The 26,503-nt window shown below is 32.9% G+C and overlaps 1 protein-coding gene across 1 annotated transcript in view; it reads left to right on the forward strand.

Annotated features, from left to right (window-relative positions):
* The window catches only part of LOC115453761 (suppressor of lurcher protein 1-like), a 332,327-nt gene that overhangs the window by 157,292 nt on the left and 148,532 nt on the right, over positions 1 to 26,503 (forward strand). The gene's annotated exons all lie outside the window — the stretch shown is intronic.

A 26,503-nucleotide genomic window follows, 5' to 3' on the forward strand; every position in this document is an offset into this window, starting at 1 on the left:
GTGGGACTTAACTGTTTGAATCATAGGTTGAAATATTTTGTGGAAGCCTTGGCGGCTTATATTTATGGAATTATATGTGTATTATGTTGTGTGTACTACTGTCCAAAGATTGTATTCACTTTGGAACGTTCAGATTTTTATTAATATTGCACTAAATATGTTTTAGGCGGTGCCTTGAACCATAGCATTATGTTTGCTATTTATTTGAATTGAGTAGACTGGAAATGTATTTAATAATAATAATAATAATATATATATATATATATATATATATATATATATATATATATATATATATATATATATATATATATATATATACTAGCTTTTGCTCGCGGCTTCGCCCGCGTGAAGGTGTTTTCCAGGATAAAATTCCACTGTTTGATAAAAGTCTTGCTACATATTTTCCCGGTACTTATGGGTTCAAACTAATTTTATCCCCAATCTATAATTTCAGTTCAATCAGTCGAAAATCTAAGAACATTTATACAAACTTTCATCCCCTATTTTATCCCCTTAAGGGTAGAATTTATCAAAATCCTTTCTTAGGGGATGCCTACGTCATAGTAGCTTTATGCATGTAAAGTCTTAGCCCGATCCGTCCAATGGTTTGGGCTGTTCCTTGATATATCACTGTCAGTCACCTTTGAGTTATATATTATATTAACAACTGAAGTTAGCTAAAATTGAGTTTCTCGAAGCCGACCACTATTTATGTACTATGTATTTTGAGACTATGCAATTTTGTCGCGTTTGCGATTCACTTTCACTTTTGTTGAGTTTCAGAACGCGATATTAGATCCTCCAACGCGCACGCGAATTTGAACTTTATGCAGCGGTAATAAATTGCAAATTGACTCTCCATTTTATTTAGAAAACTTTTGTATGGGAAATAGAAAAATGCTGTTTTGAGGATTTTCCCGGTAATTATTCGAATTTTTTCTCACCTTTTAAAACTTCCCTAGACCTCCACGAATAATTCAAGACCAAGATAAGATAAATCCGTTCAGCCGTTCTCGAGTTTTAGCGAGACTAACGAACAGCAATTCATTTTTATATATATAGATAATATCAGGCTTGTATTGATACAGTTCAAATACATAACTTGACAAGCTATGTCCTCGGATATTATTTCTATTATTTTAATTGATCACGAAAAAAAAATATTATTAGCAATATTTAGGGCTTATTTCACAAGTCTCAGTAAGCGGTAATAGTTAACAATAATATTTTGTGCGAACAAATACAAAAGTCAAACTCCCAAATAAATAGTAAACGAAATAGCATTGACTGTCTTATACTATAACAATAGGATCGATCGATCATTTACTCGAATATTGTGAATTCCTTAAAAAAAGTTTCTATATCCAGCGGACCGAAGATTCTAAATTTGATAGCTTTCGCTCATCTCGCCTACGTGAAAATCTTTTCCAGAGAAAGTAATTAAAATAAAATATTAAACACTCAAAGAGGGTAATTCCTATCGTAAACGATTTTAAATCGGTCCAGAATTTTCAGAGGTAATCTTTCAGGAAGAAACTTATAAATTTTTACGTTATTACTGCTACGGATTATTTAAAAAGCGTATATTTCCGAGTTTACATTTTTAAGCGGTAGCTAGACTGGATGAAATATAATAAAAAAAAGCTTAATGAAATTTTCCCGATAAAATGTTTCAGTTATTGGAATTTTACAGACAAATAATTAAATTTATTACACTGGCAGTCCTTTTTGTATAACTGTTGTAATTATTTAACAACATGAGCATATTTGGCTTATTATGCGAATTTTAAATCTTTCCAGAATATAAATGACGTTGCAAAAAATTAATGGAATATGCCGCGCCGTCGTGTGCTGCCGTCCGCTTCAGGTTTATGAAAAATAATACTTACATGAGATTGGTTGCCAGTTATATCATTTAAGAAATTATTGTAAATTAATCCTTTTTATAGCAGCAGCGATAGTCTAGTAGGTTGTGGAACGGACTGCCGAGACGAATGTCCGCAGGTTCAAATCCCAAGGGCACACACCTCTGATTTTTTAAAAAAAATATGTGTGTATTCTTTGTGAATTATCGTTTGCTTTAACGGTGAAGGAAAACATCGTGAGGAAACCTGCATACCTGAGAAGTTCTCTATAGGAATTTCGCGGGTGTGTGTACTCTACCAATCCGCACTAGGCCAGCGTGGTGGACTAAGGCCTAATCCCTCTCAGTAGTAGAGGAGGCCCGTGCTCAGCAGTGGGCAAGTATATAATACAGGGCTGATATTATTTATTATTATTAATCCTTTTTAATATTGTGTTGTTTTTGATATTGTGGATTTTTTTTATTACTTTGAATGACGAGACGAGCTTGCCGTTCGCCTGATGGTAAGCAATACGACAGCCCATAAACAGTAAAACACCATCTAACACCATGAATTACAAATTATTGTTGATTATTCCACTGCGCTCGCCATCTTGAGAAATGAGATGTTAAGTCTTATTATGCCTTAGTTTGAACGATAAATCGGCAATCATAGACAATAACTAATAGCTAAAAACACAATAATGTAGTTGCTATACATCGGCTTTTTAAAACAATAACAATCTAGTTAATCTGGCCCATAACACTACAGACAAAGCTGACCAGAGCGTGCCTAGAACTTAGAATATATTTTAGTTTATTGCACTTGGAAGTCTAGTAGCAAAAACTATTAAAAACGTTTATAAAAGTCGACGTCGACGGAATACGAGATAAATATTTAAATTATATTCACGATGTTAATCTTCAAGATAAAATATGAAATAGGATGTCGTCATTAACTTCTGACGCAATTCCAGTGACGTAAACTCGTTATGGGAATGTATTTTTAGAAAAAGAATCAACGCTTATAATTATCACCCTACGTTTAGAGATACTTCACTAAGCAAACAACCAACATCACGCCTTTATCACTGAAGGGGTGGGCAGGGGTGTAACTAAGACATCAACTTTTTGGCGGTATGTAACGCCCCATTATATGATATGAGGTGACCTATCGGCATATTAGGCGAGAATTCATAATTCTTGACTGATATTGATATTTTGATTTGTTAGAATGTAAATTATGTGTATAACAGAGGTTGATTGTTTTTATTTGCCTCATTGTTTCCTTTGCATTTAAAAAAGAAAAGCGTTTTTGACTTTGTCTGTATAATCGTTTTTTATTAGTTCTCTTCGTATAATAATACCCATGTAACGGATGTATTGACTGTACTCCAATAATAAATGCATAGAAATCTTGCTTGAGCAAGATAAAGATAAGATTGATCTTAATTTATTTGAAATCATAATCCAATACGATTTGAGAAGTGATTTATAGAAATAATTTCACACTCAATATATTTTTAAATCTAAGTACAACGTTCCCCACACATTATCAATATAAATGGATATTTCGGTGATACCAAGGGGTTTGAGAAGTCTGCCATCTGCTGCACCTTCGAATTTTGTGCATAAATATGTATTTAAAAATTTAAAGCTCGATACGAAAATTACATTTTCCACGGCATTCTTACTTAAATAATATGGAACTCTAATTAAATTGGAGCTTGCTACAGGGCTTTTCATAATGTTATTAATAAAACACTTAGTTCGGGATTTTAAATGCATTTTCCACTGAGTTGTGATATAACTATATCTTATATAAGTAACTACAAGGAAAGGAGGTCTTCGTTTGTTTGAAAATCCTTTACCAAAATAAAATCCAAGTATTTTTAAGTAGTTTATTTACCCAATTTCATGTCAAACTCCGAAGACATCATGGATAAAGCGATGCGAAGAATAAATAGAAGAAAAGAACCCTAACTCCATTTGGGATCCATAGCTTGGAAAAGAGAAAAGGTGAGAAGGTTTGCCTGTCAAATTTCAAAGTATAATGTATAATGACCCTACAAAAATCTAACATGTTCACAAACTGTCTACAGGATATATCTATAATTAAAGTACTGACATTTTGATATACACTTATTATCGTAATCCCGAGGGAACTCATTTAATAAGACAAGGATTATGGGGCCACTGAGCGGCCGTGGCCTATTTCTATCAGTTACTTATAATTATATACGTCACAAATACATTGTAGCCAGTGTAACTGGACATAAGACTTAACATCTCATGTCTCAAGATGGCAAGCGTAGTTGAATACCAAACAACACTTTGTACTTCAAGGTGTTGGATGGTGTTTCTACTGTTTATGAGCGGTAGTATTGCTTACCATCACGCAAACGGCGAGCACATCTCGTCATTCAAAGCAATAAAAAAAATCCTAATGGTATCCTAAATACGAATTTAATTCAAAAGAATGAGTAACAAGCAACACTCTATAACAATCAATTAATAGCTGAAATAATTTACTCGGAACTTCAATACTAAATATATTTACTGTTTGATAATCTTTTTTCACTGTACCGCACGAGCGAGATTCTACATAGATGTAGAGTGATGGAAGGATCTTGGGGAGACCTTTGCCCACCATTGAGATATTTATAGGCTGATACAATATAATGCAATACAATAATCTTTTAGGACTAAGCTGTAAAAATATTCCAAAATTCCCACAACAATAGAAACACTAACAAATTTTATGAATCATCTTACAGAAAGAACAAAGCCGAAAAGTAACCTCCCACGTTTTGCTATGACACAGATTCACACAAAAGATAAACAAACGTACATTCAGTTTTATAGCGATGTAGATTGCGACGGTAAACCTACTCGCATATATGTGGCCGGCCAGAATACATCTTTCCTCGCCATCGGGCATACAATTTCGCATCAAATATTCATCACATCCGCAGGACAGAAATGTACCGTATCTGATGTGAAGGGAGAAGCGGTTTTGTAAATAAATAAAATGATGTTTTGACTGAGTGTATTTTATGTTTTGTGACAAGGATTTGTTAATTTTGCTTTATGTTAGATATGGAATATTTTAATACATTTCATACAGGAACAGAAAGTTATAACACAAATATTTTGTTACGAAAGTTAATGTTATCTCTTATAGCAATCATCCAACTCAATTCTATATTACCATTATAAGATTTACCTAATATAGTACTATAAGTTCTAAGATAATTGTAGTTGAAGATGCAACTAATTAATCTGGTTTGCAAGTATCACATTATCACGCTTAAAATTTATCAAAAGAGTGAACTTGTGTAATACACTACATTTAATGACTAAAAATACGACCAAGTCACTAAAGTATTTAAATACTGGTGAAATCATCATTCAAGAACGCACGTAGCGCTTGAAATATATCAAATCTGTCACGCTAATAAATCATGCAGAATATTGCTTTAATAATGTAATAGTCTTTGAAGTGACCGACTCCAGTAAATTTTAGAAAATTTCGTGTTGAAATCTGCCTACATGCGATGTAGACAAGGAAAAGAGGGACATTTGATGAATATCGCGAACTAAAATATACTTTTTTTTATAGTGCCTGCTCTTTAAGTATATATCTGGTTCCAACATGCCGCCATACTTGTTTCGACTGTCGAGAGGTAATCGCCTCTTGTCAATCGACATTCTATTGGACACCACTGCACTTGCATCTGATGGCAGAGAGGTTACTTTGTCCTGGCCGTATACAAAGAAAAAAAAGTACCACTGACATTTATCGGAAATAATAAACGTTTTTAGATATAAACAAACAACAGTAAGATCGAACCAGGGAAAGGAAAGATTGCGGAGAACGCGCTTAACATATAAAAAACAAATCCTCAATTTCTGAATTTACAAAACTTCATGCCAACTAAACGAGCACGCAATGGTTTTAATACCAGATTTTTTTCCTAACGTTTTCCAGAACATTCGGAAAGTCGTGTCATTTGCCGTAATTGTAACGGTAACAATCGCTCGGAGGCCTACCATTTCGTCTACTTCTACCATTCTAACCGGCCACTCATGTTAGAACTGGTACATCGTAAGGACAATCTGTTTTCTACACCAATTTACTGCATCACATAAGACGCTATGAGGACCTTGTTATACTGGCGGCATTACATTCAGTTTCGGAACGAAGCCGTCTACTCATTATCGTTCACAAAAGGATTCTACGCGATTTACATTTCAACGTAGCACTCGACTATTGTACAATAGTCTTCGTATATTAATTAATCAGCGGTATTCATTATATTTCAACGTTTGACGTCTCGATTAAAAGGGCGTAGTTCAAAGGCCTCGCTACCTTTAATCGTTCATGAATTGGTAATTTTAATGTTGTGTAGATTAGCCTTTTACTTATTGGGTTCGTTTTTCACTTGAAGAACGTATCTCCAATCTTATCACAAATTGAAAGCAATAGATTTATAATACTGGTTAAGATAAATTTGTTTTGAATGTAGTGGTTTTTCTCTGAAGCTACTTATCTGATTTCGCAAATTCTTTCACTCGTAGAAAGCTCAAATTGTTAAGAGCTATAGCTAACTTTATTCCCAAGAACTAAGACAGAGTCACGAGGTAAAACTAGTTTCTAATATTTGATCAAAATTACACAGCAGACTAGACGAGTAAACTAAATCCCAAAGCATTATTTGGTAAGCCACACTAGACCGATACATGTATTACTATTGAAACACGTTTTAATCAAATTGGATGGTCGACGTTGGCCTACACATATATATACTAGTGTAAAATAGCATTCGACAATTGCATGCATAGCTGTAATTCGAACAACATTCCTGAGTATTATTGATGCTAGGCACGTAAGTACGAGATCTCAGCTACTAAGCTATGTGTCACTTTCATGCATAATGTACTGAAATCATTATATGAGGGTTATTAATGCTGTAAATCTATTTTGAATCTTACAATTTTAAAGATGTTTGAAACGAAATTGTCATCAAAAACATACCGTCGGTTATGGAAATTTTTATACCTGAGTAGCTAAAAGCAAAACGTTAATAATAATAAATTATAACAGTATCTAATAAATTTTTGAAGAATTATATCTTAAGTGTAAGAATTTAAAAAAATCTCACAATTGCATAACAATACATATACATATATAAACTTATCGCTATATATTATCAACTGTATTTCTCCACCAGGATATGCTCAACTTTTACATTCGTGCAATCAGAATAAGACAACAGAGGTTTTTTGCATCAAATATATTGCTTGTTCTTGCCAAAATATATTCTTGGCAAGTTTAATGGAAATCCATTGAGCTGTTCCATGCTTGAGTAACAAACAAACAACCACACAATATCAGAGTAACGATAGCAGATTTGTACCAACGCTTCCGCGTTGACGAGTCTTCGTATTTTGAAGACCGTATGTCAATGCTGCGTTTGGAAGGATAGATTACTAATTTATGAGTATTCTAATATATAAAGCTGAAGAGTTTGTATGTTCGCACGCGCTAATCTCAGGAACTACTGAACTGACTTTGTTTTTTTTTAAATAGAAAAGCTTTATTACTCCTTAGTGCTATAGGCTGCTTTTGATCCCAGAAAAACATTTTCACACAGACGAAGCCGCGGATTAAAGCTAGTTCTTTATACTTATCATTCTTGAAATTAATTGATCATATTTATTGTCTTTAGCTAGATTTTTATTAGAGCCAACTGTTTCATGTTTATGTTTCTGTAACTACTTATTTGTTTAATCTTTTAATTGTTAAATCAATCACTTTTTGAGACTTTTTATAGTAAAATCAATTTTAATATCATTTTCGCGTTTATTGTGACCTCCTCCGGCTCCGTGTTCATAAAGAAATTTTATGAAACACGTTTAAAGGTTCATTCGGCTTATACATTACTTTTATTATTCATCATCATCATCCACAACCTGTAGAGTCCCACTTCTGGGTATAGGCCCCTCTCACATCAAGCCACCTTTTTCAGTCCCGAGCCAATCGCTTTTATTATTAATTCATGGAATTTCGTATCGACAAAATCAAAATACATTGAAATAGACTTATTGTAGTCATCATTTTCATATGAATCATCCAGTATACTTCTTTAAAAAATGTCGCTACGAGAAATGAATTCAACATTATCGCTAGCGAACCAATTCTAGTCATTATTCAAAATGTTCCATTTACAAATTCCGTGTATGAACAAAAATTAAGTTGAAAGTTTAAACTCCGAACTTTGGTACCTGAAATATGTTTTTGCTACTTCAGATGATTGTGGTACTTGAAGAAGTTCCATGTTAAGGTTTTCCAAAATACTTGCATGAACCTATTGCCAAGGTAAATGAACTAATACTTTAATATATACATGAAACAGAATATTAAATGATGCAACTATTACTCACTGCATTATTTCTAGAGTCATCTTACAATCTCGGATAATGTAAATAACAGAGAGCACTGCATTAATCATAACTTAACACCTTTAAGTTGCGAGGGGAGCTGCTACATCACGATTACATTTTAGATTTATAGACGTTGTTCACTTTAAACCTGGTTTTATCATATATTTTAAAGTGTATTTTGTATGGCAAATATCATATCCACTGGTACTCAAAATACAATGAAAATAGTATCTATAACACAGATCTTCGTTATGCATGGATGGAAATTCAAACTTACTTTCAGTGTGTTAATTTATAATATATCGTTTTTAACATCCTCAGCCACGCTTGAGAACAAAACTAAAGAACCATTTTAATTATACCTAACCATTGGAATTAAACAAATTCAACACAAACAAGATATAAATACAACAGACAAAAAAACGTCATTTAACCCGAATGTACGAATACGAGCTGTTTTGTTTTGTTAGTGTAAAATTTAGAACAAAACAAACGTTTTAATGTAGAATTGTTCGCAGTCGGGTCTCGAGAGCGTAATTTTTCCCGGCGCGCCAACAGGAGACTACGATTACTCGCCTTTAGTAATCCCCACGCGCGAATTTAATCTTTGTTCTTTCTACTATTCACAGTTCATTAATTTAATAGACGGTTTAAATTGTGTGTATCTTTTCCTTATGTGCTAGTTTTGCGTCTACTTCTTCAGCACTTAAATTGAAAATTAAATTTTGGTTTGTGAACATAGGTCTTTTCTAAAGATTTCCATACTAATTTGTTTGAAGCGCAATACCGCGGGTTTAGTTTTAGTTCTGCGTAAGGGTCAATTGTAAAATTAATTTCATTAAAACTCTGAAACTGAAACTTTAACATTTAAAACTTTGATCTTCATTTTTTATGAATAAAAAATATGCTATAACTAAAATACTTATTTATTCTTTCATAATTATAATATTGTTTATAGAAAATACATTACAATTTTCAACCAAATGCCTCAATTAGTCTATCTTTTTTTTAAACAAGTTTGTGGCTTATTTAGCTAAAGATCAGTTTTCCAACTATTTCGAGCATTTTATGGTGTTGTATACAAGATCCCTATCGGCAGCTCTAGAAAGTTTTAATGTGCTATTCTTCTTACTTATCGACATTCTAATTTGTATCAGTTGTCATTACAAAAGTTTTGTCTTACTTAAGGAGTCTCAATTATTCTATTTTATTAGATAAGTTTCAAGGTACTTAAGAGTTAGAAATTTGTAAATTATCGACCACAATAAAGTTTTAGTCCTGGCAATGTACTAAGTGAAGAGAGTCTTTACCACTTTACCTTGAAGAGATTTTGCAAAACTTTTTACTAGGACTTCTACACACAAAAAAATATAAAATCTTCGAGCACCAACAAATATATATTATTATCATGAGATGAAGAAAGTTCACAAACCCTCGATTATATTTCGTGCCAATAAACATTTTTGCAATCGTTTTTTTCTAATATCTAGCCTTACATATTTTACATTGGTTACTAGAAGCAAGCTAGAAGTTAAATCAACGAACTGTTGTTCTTTAAAAATGCTTTCTTTAGTTCGCTTTCTGTAACTGTTACGTTCCGTTCGTTTTAACGTTTATAAATTTTCTTTTTTTCTTGTATCAACAGCGTGTGTAACGGATTCTTCCTCTTCGTATTGAAGTTCAGCATCGCATTTTTAGGAACAATTACTGAAATAGACATGTTTCTTCTAGTTTTTCAAAATGTTATAACGTATTTGTTTCAAAATTGAGCTTTGTGGTTTAGTTTACATTATATGTCAAATAGAAAAGCCTAGTAAATATATTATCACAAATAATTGTCTTACATTTCAGATAAATTTATCTCGGAATCTCCCATTTTAAGATATTCTTTTTTAGTCTATAAACTTAATAAATCCGATATAGATCACATTTTATCAACTGGAATCGATCTACATACAAAATGAAAACAAAAACAATAAACGATAGACAATACTTATAAAAGAAATCGTAAACAAAACTTGATTAAACACAACAAATCAAAACAGAACGGCTTTCCAGTCCCCGAAAGCTGAACAATAACCAAACATAATTGCAGATGGCGGGCACAAAAGTAAAAGCTATTATATTTCCAGTCGATCCACAATAAAGCTTTTAGGTTATGTCGGTATGTCAACAGCAATAAATTGCTAGTAATGCGAGAAGTTGAGATGATGGGCTCATTTTATAGGGGAGTCGTAGGGAGATGTTAAATTGCTACAGGAGTCGGCTTTATGTTAACGTTTGGAGGATGAAAAAATTTGGAAAGTCGTGTTTAATCATAATGAGATAATGTTGGCATGTTATTTATGGTATCTTCTTTTGTTTCTTTGTTCTGCGCTTCGCATTTTACGTTATTTCATACTTCTATTTGTTATGAAGCATCATTTGTGGAAGATTTTGTCAATATTTTTTTGATAACGAAGTCCAGCATAAAGCAAAGTCAATAGAACAGGAATCAATACCTGCTGAAATATTACTAGCTATAAACTTCGACTTCATTGTGCAGATTTCAACATGTGGAAATATCAAGGTTCCATACGAGTTTTATACAGCAGATGGATTGTAAAGTTACCATGTCGCGGATGTTAGTGCGGTGTACTTTTTAGTTTTACCATTTTATGACGTATTAAAATTGATAATATTTTGATATAACTTTATGAAAGATAATGAGGTGAAAGAACACCGAGATTTTAATGTGAAAATATATTTTAAAGTTTATATTTCACACTAAGTTTTATCATTAAACGATAGATATGTTAGTTGTAAGGTAAGATAGTGTCAAGTGTGTTGATACACTTTGTTGATCCACTTCCATGTATCCGCTAACACACCTTGGAAAAAATCTTAAGCTATCGAAAACCATTATATTAATATTATATGTATTTGATTTAAAATGAATAACATACAAAGATTGGACTTCATTTGCTTATAACAGGCCCATCCAAGTCTTGAAAATACGCTTTAAAAAGACGTGTTAAGAGTTAAGTCTTCAATAGATCTACGAAATTGTGCACACAATACACACTACACATTAAACTGTTCGTTCACATAAATCTTTTCATACATTACCAATTTCAATAGCCAGTTTGATGCATTACCGTCATTTCTCTCACTGTATGTGCTTTTTTAAAGAACGTTTCATATTTTACGGTTTCAGCAGTTTAAAACATCTAATTGCTTAGCTCTTTGACATTTGTAGCTTAAAATGTGTATTTGTTTTGTAAGTTTGCTGGGACTCTTCTGCTTGCCAGATGACGATGTAAAAGTCATATTTCGTTTCAATGAAGACACAATGAAGTATGAAATGGGAATATAAATTATATTAAAATCTTAAAGCATCAGCAGACATTTTAGAAGTAAATAATTTAATTTTAATTAAATGAACGTAATCAAATTTTAATTTTTGAAAACACCAATGTTAATTCTATATAACTTTATCCATACACAAGTCATTTTGATTTTAAGTGCCTCTTATAAATATAACATATATATTCCCAATACAAGAACATCCTAATTGACTCGACAAAGCGTATTCTTCGCGAATCCTAAATAAAATAATACGTACGCCATAAAATCTGGAAACAACAGTTAGAGTTTATGATCCAGTAACGGCAAAAAGGCTGTGAGATTTAAATATTCACCGTATAGTCTTTGTTGTGAGGTACATAAATATAATTTCGCCGAAATATCCTCGTATAAGAAATAAATGGAGTGATGAACCTTAAAAACCTTTTAGGTGAGATTTTTTCGTTTCGGCAGCTTACAAAATGGAATACCTGTGTACAGAGATAGGCTGCGAAGTCGAGGCACGTGAAAATAAACGAATAAAGCCTAAATTCTAACAAAGTGCTGGAGGTATTGTGGCACTATTGTATTGTATTGAATCACTTTCTAGTTCATAACATTAGTGTTATTGAACCATCAAAGCGTATGTGTTATCGACATTGGTTCGTATTGAATAGTGATAGCTATGTTTGTATCAAATAGTGAAATATTAATTGAACTAGTAGATACGTTTGAATCTTACTTTACTTAATTAATTGACGTGTTAAAATGAAACGTGTGATAGCGCGAAATATTTTATCTCAAATATGACAAATAATTAGCAAAATCATATGATATTTTTTAAGCGAAATATTATTTTCGATTCGTACAGAATAGCCAATATTTACACCCTTAGTTATCTTTATTCTACTACTACCAATTCTTCTTATACTTATAAATAGTCATAAAAGAATAGAAATTAATATTTTATACCCTCTTTTCTCCTTGTAAGCTACTTAAGTTGTATATACCGAATGAAGACTGGCTTTATTTTGCCGTCAGTATTTACACCGCCCTTGGGGGCACTGGATACGTGAAACGTTACTCATTTTAACGCGTACACCCCTACAAACATATGCTTGTGTAACTAAGAGGAAAAAGCTACATAAACATTTTTATATGGAGAAGTTTTGCATGAAAAGAATTTGATAAGACTATGAAGTAGAAATTGTTTAGTAGTTGCGTAGTTATATTTCTTTTATGAGTGCATAAATTTGACTTGGATATATTTCAATTACATTAACTAGAAAACTCATTGCAAGAAGTTAGAATCATAACCATCGCGTGAAATGGTAGCTTAAAACTGTAAAAAACGCACACTGATCGAAATAAAAATTTGAAACAACTAGATTTAATATCAAACTGAAGCCGAAAAATGATTTTTGCTGACGAATGAAGAATAAAATACCTATAGATATTTGTACGACCTTGTACGTAACTGAATATTGATATAATAAAAAATATTTTTGTTTTTATATATAATTTTTCTCTTTGTTTTTAATTTCATGCGGAAATTGCAAATTTTGATCACGATCGATAGTAACATGTAATAAGGTTATGACCGAGCAACTTGGATCAAACTGCCACTAAGACAACTGCTGTTTCTGCAGTCTGCAAGCAAATAATAAAAAACGGATTTTCAGATGTAGTAGTAATCCATTTTACATATACATGGTGACTAATTATTCCAATAAAAGAATGATATTATTTCCAAAACTATAATTAAAAAATTCACATTGATATAAATAAAGATCGTGAATCCCGTGAATAAATAGTGAAGCTAATGTCACAACAATTTCACGAACCGAAAAAAACCAAAGGAATATAATGTTACAGGTCAGCACACGAATTTTTAGATCCCATAGTATCTCATTACGGGCCAACGCGCTAACAGATGTGGGCATAAGATTTATGAGCTTGTTAAAAATTCTCCAACGCCAAACGCGAAAGGTCCGTGACTAATACCGTATCACATGCGGGACGTTTTGGAGGGTTGACTGATTCTTGTTGCGAACTTATTGTGTTGGACGTCGTGTGTGACAAATATGCCAAATGTTTGCCATCCGCGTCCACTCCGACAGTTAGTAATTGTTTCACCGTAGGGTCGGATACGTTATAGCATTATAGGACCTTAAAAGATATTTGGGCATTTCCAATGACACTTACTTTTATTAATACGCCTTTTTTCACTTTCCCACAGTTCAATACGGTTCAGACGGGTTTCGCTAAAATATTTCAACCTGATTTACATATTTAATAAGAGCCTTTACCTCAATAGCGTGGGAATCTAGTTCTTGAAGAATTCTCGGATTTTTTGTAGGAAAAATATGCCGCAGGAACATTTCAAAGTTTTTATGTTTGCATTATATTTTCAATATGTTATTCTTCTATATTCTTATCATAATAATGTTACTCGGGTGATGTCCTTAATTTTAAAGCATCTATACATAATATTATAAAACAAAGTCCCCTTTTCTGTCTGTCTATAAGTTATCGATTTTATGAAATTTGGTATGGAGATAATTTAAGACCCTGGAAAGGTTATCAGCTACTTTCTATCCTGAGAAAATATTTAGCGGGACTTTTATCCTCTAGCTAGTTAAATATAAATATAGTATAATGACTCGGAAAGAAAAATGTATTGAAATTAATTACCATTGATTGAAAAACAAAAATTACCAAAACTTTTTAAACTTGAATCAACGTTGTCTCACATCTGACAAACAACAAGTGTTTATATTATTATTGAGAGAATCCTTAATCTACAGACAAACAATATAACGCAGCATTATACAATAAGAAAGCTATTTATGTAAATCACAGAGCGACTGACTGCTAATATCCGGGAGAATAAATAATGTTCCGGAGCGGTTACCACAAATCCTTTTCTGTGCGGGATATAGCTAAACTGGAAGATTGTCGACCGCAGATGGAGTCGTTAAAATATTGATTTACCATTCTCTCTCATTGTTTATCCTTTATTCTCATTTCTTTAATATTTTCGCGCTGTGATTATCGGCTTTGTTTACGTGCATATTTGTTTTTCTATGCTATTTCTGCTACTGTTGGTTTATGGAATATAATCGTATTATCATATAATTTTGTTTTGAATAGTATACACGGTGCCTCTAAGAAATATAAATATATCACTATGACTCAGGAAATTTATGAATTTTATAATTTTCTGTGATTGAATAAAATTATGTATTATATATGATAGTAAGAAAAAGCGTCGATAGCCTAGTTGCGAGTGAATCGCGCTGCCGGGACGAATTTACGCAGGTTCGATTCCTAAAAGCACGCACCTCTGATTCTTCTAAAGTTATGTATGTATTCTTAGCAAATTATCGCTTGCTTTAAAAGTGAAAAAAACAAAGTGAGGAAACCTGCATGCCTGAGAAGTTCTCCCTAATAATTTCGAAGATAGCGGAGTTTGCCAAACCGCACTAAGCAAGCGTGAAGGACTAAGACCTAACCCTCTCATTAGTGGAGGAGGCCCGTGTCCAGCACTGGGACAGTAGATAATACAGGCTGATATTACTATTTATTACATTGTCTATATTATATAATTATTGGCATCTTGATTCCTATACTCCTAATTACCAATTACACGTCACTTGTAGTTTATTGGTATTGTAATATATTATCTTACATTGTAACCTAATAAGTTATTAACTTACGTCAGTGATATTAAGCAAATGAACGTTTTGATTATCTGAATGAATATTTAAGGTATTACTACTGCTCTAGGACATATAAATAGTTGAATATGTTTTGATTAATGTTTCTGAGAATAAACCGTAATTCATTTGATGATTTATTATTATAATACAGGTATGAGAAATTGAAATAATTTGCCAGCAATACAATTTATCTACGAAACTAATGATTTCTTGTGCGAAATGATTTCAGTCAACAAGAAATAGGCATTCACATCTTATTATATGTATTACACTTATTTATTTGTTAATATTTTTTTATAGAACTTAATAATAACAATATAATAATATCAGCCCTGTATAATATACTGCCCCACTGCTGAGTATGGGTCTTCTTTACGACTGAGAGGGATTAGGCCTTAGTCAACAACGCTGGTCTAATGCGGATTGTTAGAATTCACATACCGTCAAATTCTTATAGAGAACTTCTTAGGTATACAGGTTTTGCGCACGAGATTTTCCTTCACCATTAAAGAAACTGATAATTTACAAGAAATACACTCATAAGTTTAGAAAAGTCAGAGATTATTAGAAAATTAGAACCTGCAATTGGAACTGCCTGCCGATCCACACCCAACTAAGCTATCGTCGCCTCTGTTATTACTTGCACTAATTCAACTTATTTTTCATATAAATGAGATCGGCTCTCCTAAAATCGGGTGACTAATAAGCCAATTTATATTTTAAAGTATAAAGGCCTCACAGAAAGAATATTTACGTGTTTTTGTTCGAAATTAAGTTTTACAATTAACAAATGAAAGCTTTCGAAATCATTTTCTGAACGTCAACCGCAGAACGTTACAACCAATCCACTCGTAATTTTATTTTTTATTTTAATTATTAAAAGTGTTTCTCAAATTAATTACAGACTAACAAGCTTGGTAACGGTATACTCATTATTTTTATGGACTAACTTTTTAACCTAATTATTATGATTTGTTTTGAAGTTGAATGTCAGCAAATTGAAGAGCGCGATTTTAGATTCATATGTTACGTGTGTCATAAATTACATACAGATTAAAAACCGATCAAGTGTAAGTAGAACTAACATATCATCGGTTTTAAACCATGATTGCCTTTTGTCAAGATTATCATTAAGAATATCCTATTTCCTTTTTGTCACATACAAAAATCTAAATCAGTTTTAATACAATTACAGGACGGATTAAGCAGATCTTGATTAGTACACTAATATTCCTAAAACTAATGAAAAATAGTAAAAAGCTATTCCCGCATTAGGGTAAATATTGACACAAGATCTGACTTTAGGATAGTCCCAATGTTTAAGTGTAGAAAACCCATCAGTCCTTGGCTGACGGTATTAAGGCTATTTACCATCAACTCGTTGATTATTGCAGACGTACGTACGTACGTTTAGACGTACGTTTACGGCTTACATACAGTTATTCACTCCAAAGCAAACCAGAAGCTAGAACAATTTCCCAAGCATACTCGCAAACAAAACCTAGTGTTATAACATTAAATGATTATGCAATAATCTGCCATCACACGTCTTGAGTTATGCATTAACATCCGCCAACTACACGTTACCCACCGCCTCTGAAATATGCATGAGTGTAATTTCACTTACAATCCCCGACACTTGCATGTGATTAATGTTTCATTAGCTGTTTGTGTTAATAACTCTAGGTCAATAACCGCATTTGTGTTTCCAAAACACTCAATAGTCTCCGATAGTCACTGATATTGTTTTTGGAAGTTTACGAAGCCGCTATTCATGTATGCAGTTTGTTTTTATCTAACGCACGTTCCGAAGTATTTTAAATAGCTGCGGAAAATTTACGATGTCAAATGGAATCTATTCGAAATAATGTTTGGAAATGTTTAATTTGCCAGGATACAATGCGTCTTAGGTAGATTTAGGGGCTTGCAACGTGGACGTTTGCCAGAAAATGTTCAGATCAATATGTCGATTAACTACGCAAACAGGCGAAATAGCAAAGTCTGGAGTTTAAAGTGTTCAAACAAAATAACATCGAATGTATGTTATGATTACACATTAAAATGTTTGATGAATGTTTACAAAATATCTTGCATCAAGCATTGAAGATATTTTTATAATTTTTTTTACTTATATATTTCAGTTAGTACGCTATTGTAGTTCGAGCAAGACACTAAGTAATGTTGTATAAATAGTTCCTGTAGTATTAGAAACTAGATGTTACTTGCGGCTTTGTTTGCATGAAAAGTCTTTCTCGCTACAAAAGTTCCTAATACTGTAGCAATTTTTAGCGATATCTGTTTGTACAGGTATCGCTAAAAATTGCTATAGATGCCAGTGGCATCTGTTTAAAAAATCATTCTCACGATAATCCAACCCTAGGTCTATCAGTGTGTGAAATTTCATCTAAATTCGTTCAACTGTTTCTGCTTTTACGTCTAACAAATATCCAAACTACCAACCATTTCTAGTAAGATTACTTTAACAAATCCCCATTAATCCATTATTCAAACTCTCGTAACGCCATTTTCTGTATAATCCTCAAAATACATCTTACCAAATCTATTCAATTCCATTAATATATTAAAATCATTTACCACCAAAACTACATCAGCAACCAGCCATTCTGTTCTAGTAAATCTGGTCAATATTAATAATACAATAAGTCCGCATTGAATTCACCAGTGCGCCAGAGCTCAATAACTTGTGCCTTAAGAATTTATTATGCAGCGTGGCTGACTGGTAACATAAAATAACAAGTATGAGTATTTTCTTGATGGAACTTATGGACTGTCTGGTAGATATAAGAACCTATTAAGATTTTGTTCTGTGTTTTGTGACGTTAAGATATTATTATTTATCGAGAGTTTTTAAATAAATAAAGATAGTAGAACATGTTTTTTACAAATATAAAAATCTATTTGTACAGTTTTTACTTTTTCTGCCGACATGGCTAATTGATTTCACCGGGTTTCATGTCAAGACTTCAGCTCAAAAATAATGTCGACCACAAAGTGTTTGTAACTCAATGACCAACCTAATTGTTTCTTCAATACCATTACCGTCGGTATTTCGAGCACAACAATACAATGCACCAAATGACGCTAACAAAGTAAATTACATAATTTGTTTATCCAATTTTATCACTATTCAGAACTCCAACGCTGCACATTTGTTAGAAATTTCGAATGCTAATTCAAATACTATCGCCGGGCACTTGCAAATTCAAATTCAGCAAAAAACATCTATCGTATTCAAACATTATTGCGTTCCGTTGCAAGTATTCATTTAATCGTTTGGCCACAACACCGCATCCAAACACTAATGCATAGCGCTATCTTTTACTATTCTATTTTGCATTTGCCCACTTTTGTTTCCAGTTCGGCCACAGTTCGGTTTCGTATCGCTCCTGCGCTATTTTGCCGATTGGCTTTATATCGCTTCAATAGATTTTTGCATTTTCATACTTTTGTTTTTATCAGCGGATCCGTTCGAATAGTTGATTGTCTCCTCGTCATGCTTATTAAAAGTGTTTCCTCAATTGGTTTCTCGTTTAGTTTACTTTGATTTATCATTTGCTGCATTCGATGATATCTCTACTTTAGCAATGATACTGTAAATTATTTTTACTTTTAAAAATGAATAAATAGTACTGTTATAACCAAATTTGTATCAAATGTATTTGTGCGTGCTATTGCGTTCCATTTCTAATAACTGAATATAAATATTAATTTATTACTATACTATCTCATATTTGGTCCAAAATTTTTCTTTAATCAATCCATAAATAAACAATATTATTCTACCCGTGGCACGTGGCCGTGATTTTTTTGTTCCGTTTAGACCCCAGAATTAATTCTCCAAGATTTTCTGAATATAGCATTATTTATTGCTTGTTCGTTTCAAATGCCGCCGTATTCCGCAGCGTAATATTTTTTTGGCTACTTACAAAAATCTACCGGCATTCCTTAGTGAATTGCTGGATATATTAGTTTTCATGTCTCATGTGTAATTTATCTGTTATACTTCTATTCGCGATATTTATAGAGAATAAACCGTAATATGTAACAACAACACGTTCTTCTAGCTCAAAGCTGGACTCGACTAACTATTATTTATGTTATGTGTCAGTGATAAATAAATGTCTCACATTTATTTTATCTTCTACTTTATCGTCATAGATTTATTTACTTATTTTATACAGATGAATTTATTGTGAACATTTTTTGGTAAAGAAAGTGTCGATAACAATTTTATAGACCGGTCACTATGGGGTAACTACACACAAAAAAGGGATCTCAATTTAGTGAACTTACAATAAAGATCTCATTGATTTCAATGGGCCGTAATACCCATCCATAATATCCATGACTTTATCGGAGGCCTCTCTCATATTTTCCCCAATTTATACGGGTTTGCCTCTTGCGGTTCTCTGACAGTTCTTTCGCATATTCCGATTGGATTGAATTTATTTGGCTCAACCTACAGCGATATTGGATCGTTCAACCTCTAATATTTCACAGCGTCCGAAAATTCTGAACTTAATTTGTAATACAAGTGGTATTAAAAAGAGGGAAGCACTTAACTTTTAGCTCAGGTCTGTTTTGTTCACTCTTAACCCAAATTTAAGCCGAATATTTTTAGTTAAATCTAATTTAACGGCAGAATGAAGTTTTTAATTCGTACGTTAATATTTATAATAATATAATAATATCAGCCCTGTATTATATACTTGCCTACTGCTGAGCACGGGCCTCCTCTACTACTGAGAGGGATTAGGCCTTAGTCCACCACGCTGGCCTAGTGCGGATTGGTAGACTTCACACACCTTCGAAATTCCTATAGAGAACTTCTCAGATGTGCAGGTTTCCTCACGATGTTTTCCTTCACCGTTAAAGCGAACGATAAATTCACAAAGAATACACACATGATTTTTTAGAAAAGTCAGAGGTGTGTGCCCTTGGGCTTTGAACCTGCGGACATTCGTCTTGGCAGTCCGTTCCACACCCAACTAGGCTATCGCCGCTTTTTACGTTAATATTTACTGGCGAGAATTTCTGACTCGATATTTCTTTACGTTTGGCAAAGGTAAGGATATAAGGTTTTTCGAAAGATATCTATCAAAACGTTTGCCAGTGCTAGACGGAAATTAACTTGACGCACCTGTTACCCAGATCGGTGATGGAATTTGTCAACGAAAAAGTTGGGCATTTACAGGGTAGGGGAAAAATATTTTTCTATTACAAGCTATCCTCTTAAGTGTAGTAAAGTATTTTTTATTAATATTAGTTATTGCAGGTGAATGACGAGACGAGGCTGATAATAAACGTTACAATCGGCCATGAACAGTAGCAGCAACGTACAGAGCTTTTAATTGCAAAATACTGCGCGGCACCCCTTTCAGTTCGAAACCCTGAGATATAAGACGCTAAGTCTCATCATGCCCAGTAACTATGCTTGCTACTATGTCCTTCAAATCGGAACACAATAATGTATCCATTCTGCTGATTGACGATAGAAATATAGTATAGACATTGCGCTGGTACCTGCATAAATGGCCCCTTGCATACGAGACACCTAGCACCTATACTGGAGTGTAGGTGTACATTTAATTAATAGTTATAATAATAATAATAAACTTTATTTGACACAACATTAAACGATAGCATAATATTATTCACATGAGGCTGAAATATGCATAAAATTGTTTGTGCTCACACAGAGTTTTTAAAACTATATTTAACAGGGGGCCTCAAACTAGGCAAAGCCTGTATCTTGGAGACCAGAACGGTTTTACATCTTACTTAGTTTAGTCTTAATAATATGTGTTTGTATTACAGTAGTTCGTAATTATATTTATTAATATAAATAATAATTTTATCAAGTTTAGTAACTTATTCATAACTTATATTCTAATTTATGTACGTAGTAATATTATGTGCTTAACTTTGTACTGGAAGTAATATAATAATAATCCAATTTTGTATGTATGTTTATATAAAGCAATAATTACAAGTATATAATATGTTTTCGGCGTCTATGTAATCTAAAGTTATATTCTATTTTTAACATTCTGCTAGGGAGTGTTCATCATTTCAGCCCGGAATCGTCCACTGCTAGACATAGGCCACCGCCATCGAGCGCCACAGGGACCGGTCCTGGGCCGCCCTCATCCATCGGACTCCGGCGACCCTCACCAGGTCGTCAATCCATCTCGTGGGGGGAGTTACTGAATACAAATTATTAACTCATAACTCAACCGACTGTCTCTGTGTATTTCATGCCGGTGCGACACAGCTTTGAAGTCCCGGGTTCAAATCCCAGATCGGGAAAATTTCTATTGTTTTTTTTTTTTTTGCTTAGTGCTCGCAATCTGGAATGTAACCTCATGTCCGTTTATAAAACAGAACACATTTGGAAAAGTAGGTGCCATAGTTGTACCTCTACTTACGCCGTCAAGGAAAAAAGGCAAAATGTGTGTGTTTCTTTTCTTAACTTTTGCATTCATTGTTATGAATCTTAATTCATTTTACATAAAGTGAACAAACTACGATTATTTGTAATGCTTATAATTCACGTTAATCAGGCAATAACCTCTTTATAAACGAATTCCACATCTAATCACCCGTTACACAATTCTGACCTCTATTTGCACAAAAAACAGCTCAAACTTTTTTTCAAATGCAACGGTATTATCCCAGTGTAGTAGGAGCTCGGTTTCCTGGAATTCTCCGGTGAGGGAATGCGTCCCGCGTCAATGGGCGCCGGCAATCGGAATGTTTGTACCGCTTAAAGCAGAATCCCGTACTGAATTCTCGGCGAATTTTTCTCTTTTCGAAATTCGCTAACTGCGAATGTGGATTTGTAATTAGTTGATGAAAGACTTGTATTGTTGACGTGTTTGTCTTTGTTTTTAATTGATTGATTTTTTTACGTTTATGATTTTTGCGATACTTGTTTTGTATACAATGGATATTCTTCATGAGCGTAATATTAAAAATGTTTTGGGTTTCGACTTTTGAGACATTTTTTTTTTAATGACATTTTGTTTAATGTGTGTTTTACTAAATAGGTACTATTTAATAATAAAAATATTAAGCCTTTTAAAATATCATAATTTTAATATAAAACTTTCTCCCAATTGTAAAATATCTCGATGTAGCTAAACAAATTTTCCTGAAACTAGATTTAACGTGTTGAATATTAAACGTTCTATGTTCGTACAAACATAAATTGAATTACGGACATTACGACTCTTGAGTAAGGTGACAATTTTTGGATATAACATAGGATTTGTTCGTGAATGACACAACCTTTTTAAGAACTTATTTAGGACGATGTAATTGAAATTATGCCTTTTTTCATTCCAATTTCAAAAATAAGACAGCTAGTTAAAAACGGAAAAAAGATCTTTAGATAAAACGGACAAATATTATAAAAACGGGGAAAATCCTTATATTGTAGCTAGTGTAACTACTGAACATAATAAGACTTAAAATCTCATGTCTCAGGATGGCGAGCGCAGTGGAATACCAAACAATACTTTATAATTCAAGGTGTTGGATGGTATTTCTACAGTTTATGTATCGTATCGCTTAATACCAGGCAAACGGCAAGCTCGTCTCGTCATTCAAAGCAATAAAAAAATACTATTAAAAACAAGATGTTTGGTCACCTCACTAATGTAACACTTGTTTGAGAATCCTTTAGACGCGCCGAAGCTTAGAATCAGTACAGTCTCGGAATACGTTTACCAACTTTTAAATTAATCTGCGTCCTATTTGCAGTTGGCAACTGGAATTGATATATCTTGAAACTCCGGGATAATTAATGTGAAAATAATTGGTGAGGGCAAACACTGTTTGTTTGTTTAAGAAGATGGATTGTTTATAGATTCTAATATTGTGAAGAGATGAAGTAAATGACTAAATTGCGAATGCAATATACGATACAACAGACTCGTTATTTAAATATTTAATTAGTACTATGTTATTTTGGAGTCGTAATAGGGAATTTTGGAACGAACTTTTAGGTGTGAGGATATGTAAGGAACCTTAATGATTAATAAAAAAAGAAATATATACTTACGATAGTAAACAAATAAATATATAAATAAATATTGTTGTTAATATTAGGAATTATAAACTTAACAGGTATTATATTATTATTTATTTTACAGGTATCTACCGTAACTTTATAATAAAAAATATATATTTGATTTCAAAACAACGATCTCTATTTTAAATGATGTCCAACATCAAAATGTATTACAAAACAGTGTTTCATTTCAATGATAGATATATTGCAACGAAACAGTAATTTGACGAACGTAACCAAATGGATAAGGCATGATGAATGCGAGCCATCCACACGTATCTGGGCTCTCGATAGGAATCCAATCGCGCATAGTTCCGGAGTATTCCACAGCTCAAGTTGAATTGATGGCTGTAAACTAAAACTGTCATGCGAATTAACAGTTCTCAACAGCTCCCGCTGTGTGCATGTCCTTTAATTCAGTTGTCAGTGAATTTTGATGATTGGTTTAAATTGTTTATTGGGATAATGATCAAAGAAGTGTTTGTTTTATTACATTTATAGCACTTTTATTTTTAGCTTATTTAAAATATTTTTGATCACAAATGATGTTTTCAATCTATTACAATAAACGATTAAAGCACTATAATTTATACTTTTCAAAAAGCCTTTTTTAATGCATTTCTTCCACTTATGTTTTTATTGCTTATTCTTGAAAATTATTTTTTATTAAATCTATTATATATATAAAGGATTATTTATATTCTCATTTAATTATTTCTATCTTAACCTAAGAAGTGAACACGGAATACTATCATTAAGTTTCATACGTTCCTAATCAATTCTAGACTCGCGATGTCATAAGTCACGTCAGCCCTATATTAAGTGCATCTCTTTGTCTGTCACAGTTATGGAAACTGAGTTTGGATTAATTTGGATTCGGTACGCTATTCTCCGTCGGGCTTCCGCTCGTAATTGGAAATTGCATTATATAATTTTATACTTCTCCGGAATATCAATTTGTGTTATTATAATAAAATGTGTTTTTGCTCTATTTTTTACGTTTCTACGTATTGGTAGAAAACACTGAATTTTTGTTTGACCTATATTATGTAGGAATCAGACAATAAGGACGTTTCGCTAATGTAACGTTTTCACGAAATCCATAAAAAATATTCTTATTTTAAATATGCCTATTGTTTTTTTTGCTTTGAATGACGAGTCGAGTCTGCCTTTCGCCTGATGGTAAGCGATACGACCGCCCATAAACAGCAAAAACATCAGCCAACACCTTGAATTACAAAGCACTGCGTGGCACTCCACAGGGCTCGCCGTCCTGAGACACGACATGTTAAGTCTTGTTATGTCCAGTCGTTACACTGGCTACAATGTCCTTCAAACCGGAACACAACAGTGACCACACACTGCTACTTGGCGGCAGAAATAGACATTACGGTGGTTCAATACAAAGGTACTCTTCAATCGCTTAAGACCAAGAAAAACCGTCTTAGCATCTATTCTTCATTCGTTCGTAATAAACTCCGTTAGCAGCATATCCCAAAATCTACATAGAAGTTAACAATCACAGGAACTTAATGACATACATAATCTGCATATAATAATAATCTGTCACCACATAAATTAGGAAGATTCGGAACATCGGGGAAACTGTGATAATAAAGTGGCAACTCACAACCGCACGCAGTCATATCTCTTAGCTATTACTACCTCCGCTTTTCCAATTTACACCGCGAGGTTCTGTAATTAGGTTCCTCGCTGCGAGGTACAAATGGCATAAAAGATTATCTGAGATGCAATATTTAGTTAGTCTGATTTTCTTAAGTAAGATTTCATTACAACAGACGCGCTTTCTACTCAAATTCCAGTTTTACGACACATGAATGATCAAGATTGGGTCCAAACCCAATCTTAATCATGAATGTCTATCATATCATATCATATCATATCATATATATCATATCATGAATGTCTATCACCCCGGTCCAAGACCGGGGTGATAGACATTGCGATCTCACATAAAATCGCTGTTCAGTGACAGATTTACTGTCTTTTCTCTAATTACCGAAAAATGATTTTATATACTAATTTCACTGCGATATTGTAGCTATCAGTGACTTTTGGTGACAAATTAAGAGTAAAGTCAATAGAGTACACAATTTAAAGCTTTTTTTTCTTTTTTGGTATTTATTTAGCTTGCTTACAAATTTGTAGATTTTAATAGCATCTTCACTAAGGTGTCGCCAAGATTGTTTGGACCTCACCCAATTCTAAAATATTTCCTCCGAACTTCTCCTAGAAAAATATCAGACATTAGTTTTAACCACGAGGCCCTTTGTTTTAACATCACCTACCTTAAAAGTTTACAGTAATGCCTTGGTAATATAAAGCGGTGGTGTTAAGTAATTAGTTTGCTCAGTCCACAGGAGATAAGTAGCGTAATGGATTACCTACGTGTCAGCACATAACTCTGGCCAACGGTATCCCGGTACCACGGAAGCCGGTAGATGAGGCATGGCTTTGGCGTCGGATTTCCACATTTAGTTTACATATTCGTATGCCAGCAGATTCAGAATTCAGATTTACTTCTAAGTATTTTAAGAATTTGTATCTTGGAATTGATTATGCTTTGCTCTGATTTTTTTTAGTGAAGTTTAATTCATAGTACTTGATTTAGACTATTACATCGGAGAGCCCTTAATTTACGCGGGTAAAGTAAAATCAGTGCTTGTAAAATGAATATTGAACATGAAAAATTAATTTACTCTAAAACAGTTTTGAGATTCTAATTTGATAACCTAAACGTTTAAAAACTTTTAAGTGTGCATATTTTGATCGTTTATGAGTATTTTACTTCGAAAAGATAAAATAACGTAAAAAATTTAATGTAATAAAAAGTCTATAAATCTTTAAAGAATATCTTGTAAATATATTTTAAAATACGTAGGATCCATTTATTTGTTTACTTGAAACAAAGAGTGTTCTCCCTAGAGGCAGTAAGCATATTGTTTTGAACATAGAATAATGTAAAATTATTAAGATTTATGAGTTATATAAACGCATTAAAATATTTTTTTTAATTTGATAACGCAAGAGTGCGCTGAACTTGACGAT

This window comes from Manduca sexta, chromosome 21 (assembly GCF_014839805.1).
Source record: "Manduca sexta isolate Smith_Timp_Sample1 chromosome 21, JHU_Msex_v1.0, whole genome shotgun sequence".
In the NCBI taxonomy this organism is placed as follows: Eukaryota; Metazoa; Arthropoda; class Insecta; order Lepidoptera; family Sphingidae; genus Manduca; species Manduca sexta.